A 4,035-nucleotide genomic window follows, 5' to 3' on the forward strand; every position below is an offset into this window, starting at 1 on the left:
CTCCCCAAAGCAGAGCCTGAGAGAGGCTTGTGTGCAGATAGCTGACTTATTAAGGGATCCCAGGAAGCAAGAGGGAGAGACAAGGGAGCAAAACAGGAAAGGAGAGAAGTCAATAGGAGAATGGATATTGAATTGGTCACCATTATGCTCAATCCCCTGGAACATATCTAGGAGCCTATAATCATTTAACTTGTAAGAGGATGGCAGTTGTCCATCAGTTTCTGTCCACTATGTCTTCACACTTCCAGGGAGGTTCTGGGGCAGGCAGCAAGGATAGGAGGGCCCAAGGTAGGTGCCAAAAGCTGGTTGAAGCCTTCATGGAAGTAACTGCCATGTCAGGGATAGAAAAGGAAGAGGGCTGAGAGCACCTAAAGCTATTCCCAAGGATGGCTGTACTCAGGGAACGTTCCATTTGGTAGTACCACTGACTGTGGCTGGGAAAGACCCAATGGTACAGAGGGGCCTGGCCTCTTATATGCTAACTGTCTTGTGTTATGAAAGGCCTCAATCAGTCATGGCCTAGGAACAGAGCCTGTTCAATTTTTTTTATAAATTCAGTTTGTTATAACAAGCGTTTTCCCTCTAAACTAAGGCATTGGCCCAACTTAGAGGAAATAATTCAGCATTCTTTACTAGGAAGCCTGACTCCCATGCAACGTTGATAAAATTTATCGCATGTTTGGAAACCATTCCAGTGTCAGTATCAGAACACCCAGGCACCTCACATATCTCAGAGATGGGCGCTATCAGAGCTATTGTAGGGCAGAAGTCAAAGGATGCCCTTCAAATGACTTATACAAACTTGGCCCACTGAACATTTGAGTATTCATTGATTTCCCCCCTGAATTCATCCAGTTGCTGATTTGATTATGTCCTTCATTTACTCAAAATTATTTTTTGAAAAGTCCATCTAGTCCTTTCACCCTAGGCCATACCATACGTTTATAATCAATAATTTTTAAAGTAAAACAAATTCATCCTCCAGGCCAGTAACTAGGAAAGATGATCCTTGCCAAATGGAATCTAGAGTTCATTATTCTTAACCATGCAGCAGTAGCCAAGTAGGCCCCAAGCGCAGAATATTAAAATTTTATGAACAGGCATTTTTTTCTATCAGTTTTCATCCCTCAATTTTAGGGCAATTATATTATGAAGCAAAAAAGTGAGGACCATTACTCAAAGCCACCCCCTGCCAGTGGGAGATAACTTTCTTAAAATAATCAGAATACTAAAAGGTGATACCAAATGGTGCAAATACTAACCTAGAGCAGTGTTTTTGTAAGCTTTTCAGATTATGAGCCACATGCTTTGCCCCAATGACAGGTAGTTCCTGCTCCCCAGAGTGTTTGAGTGGATGTGCTTTTTGTCCTTTTTAAGATCTAGCTCTTCAGCATCTCCTTTGACTTGCCAAGTTATCCTCACCATGACCACCACCACCACCATGATCACCACCACTACCACGACCACCACCACAACCACCATCATCATCCACCATCACCACCACCACCACCACCACCACCACAACCACCACCATCATTCACCATCACCACCACCATCACCATGATCACCACGACCACCAGCACAATTACCACCACCACCTCCACCACCACTACCACCATCACCACCACCATGACCACCACCACAATGACCACTACCACCTCCACCACCACCATCACTCTTTCCTCCCACCCCACCACCACCACGACCATCACCACAATGACCACCACCACGACCACCACCACCACCATCGCCAACACCATGACCACCACCACCACTGCCATCACCACCACCACCACCACCACCACCATCACCACAACCTCCACCTCCACCACCACAACCACTTCTACCACCATTTCCACCACCATCTCCACCACTACCACAACCACCATATTTTGCCAAGACATTTTGTTTTTAGCCATTGGTTTGTATTTTTTTGCTTCCTACAAACAAATAAGTCTGTGTTTGCTGGTCACTGATATTTCCTAAAGCAAACTCTTAAAATATTGCAAATATAATGTGTAGATTAGGCAGGGGTAAGAACCTTACTGAGAAACCACCTGTGCTCCTAGAACATTGTTGGATTTCAAATTTAGTATTAGTTGGAAACAAAACTATAGTTTTGTTTGTTATGCTTTTTAGCAAAAATGCCATAACAACAAGTTTACACAAAATGCTGGGCTAATATTAACTAATTTAATTTTCACAATAACCCTGCCAAATAAAGTTTGTCCTGTCTTTAAAAAAGACTTATTATTTTACAACATCTTAAAATTTACAAGAAAACTGAGAGGACGGTACAGAGATTTTCCATTTACTCCCTGCCCCCACCCATTCACAGCCTCCCCCATTACTGATATCTTCCATAGATTGGTATATTTGTTATGCCATGAACCTACATTGATACATCATAATTACCCCAACTCCATAATTTACATCACTATTTACTCTCAGTGTTGTACATTGTATGGGTTTTGACAAATGTGTAATGACAAGCCATCATTATGGTATCATACAGAGTATTTTCACTGCCCTATGAATCCCCTGTTCTCCACCTATCCATCCTTCCCCTGTGTTCTCCTTCAATCCCTGGCAACTACTAATCTTTACTGTCTCCATAGTTTTACCTTTTTCAGAAATGGTGTATAGTTGGAATCATGCAATGCATAGTCTTTTCAGATTGGCTTCTTTCAAGTTAGTAATATGCATTTTTTAAGGTTTTACCATGTCTTTTTGTAGCTTAATATTTCGTTTCTTTTTAATGCTGAGTTATATTTTATTGTCTGGATGTACCACAGTTTACCCATTCACCAACTGAAGAACATTTTGGCTGCTTCCAAGTTTTAGTAATTATGAATAAAGCTGCTATAATCATTTGTATGGACATAAGTTTTCAATTCTTTTGAGTAAATACCAAGGAATGCAATTGATAGATGGTATAGTAAGAGTATGTTTAGTTTTGTAAAAAACTGCCAAACTATCTTCCAAAGTGACTGACTGCACCATTTTGCACTCTAACCAGCCATAATGAGGGTTCCTGTTCTCCACATGTCTGTCAGCATTTAATGTTATCAGTGTTTTGAATTTTGGTCATTCTAAAAGGTGTGTAATTATAACTCATTTTCTTGATTTGCATTTCCCTAATGAAATATCATATTGAGAATCTTTTTATATGCTTAGTTCTCATTTGTGTATATTTTTTGATGAGTGCTCTGTTGGTGTCTCATTGTCTTTTTCAAAATAAGCACATTCAGGTTCACACTGGTTAAGTAACATGATCAATAGCTTATTTTCTGAAGACTATTTGAATCCAATATTTTGTTGTTCTGAATTTCATACACTTTTTACAAAATCTTAAAAAGTAAGAAAAGTTAAAATGAGAGCAGGAGGTAAAGGCACTGCTTTCAGAAAAACTATTTTCTAGTCCTTTTTGCACAACTTTGGTTTGAACCAAGTGCAAAACACATTTTGCTCCATGAACTTTTCTCTTTAATTTCAAAATATATATAATTCGTAAGGACTGCAATCCACAGATCTCTAATCTGTGAACCTTAAAATCATCAAAATATCACAGGCCAGAAACAGTTTGGGGTCTGAGGCACCTTTTGCCTTTTTGTTTATTTGTTTGTTAATTCTCACTGCAGGATTCCCCCCCCTCCCCCTATTGATTTTTAGAGAGAGTGGAAAGGACAAAGGGGAGGGGGGAAGAGAGAGAGAGAGGAATAAAAATGAAAGAAACATTGATGTGAAAGAGATATATTGCTTGGTTGCCTCCTGCACGTGCCCCAACTGGGACCAGGAATCAAACCTGCAACCCAGGTAAGTGCCCTTGACTGAGTGTGGGGACTATGCCAGAGTCCGCCAAATGGCCAAGGACAATTAGAGTGTGGAAGCCTTGTTCAGAGTATGCCGGATGGCCAAGGCCACTCTGAGCATGGAAATCTTAATCAAAGTATTCAAGGCTAAGATTATATACCCAGGTGCAAGGATACAGCAATCTCACAGTACACTACAGAAGCATGCCCGTTTATTACCCAG

This window comes from Myotis myotis, unplaced genomic scaffold, assembly GCF_014108235.1.
Source record: "Myotis myotis isolate mMyoMyo1 unplaced genomic scaffold, mMyoMyo1.p scaffold_m19_p_10, whole genome shotgun sequence".
NCBI classification, from domain to species: Eukaryota; Metazoa; Chordata; class Mammalia; order Chiroptera; family Vespertilionidae; genus Myotis; species Myotis myotis.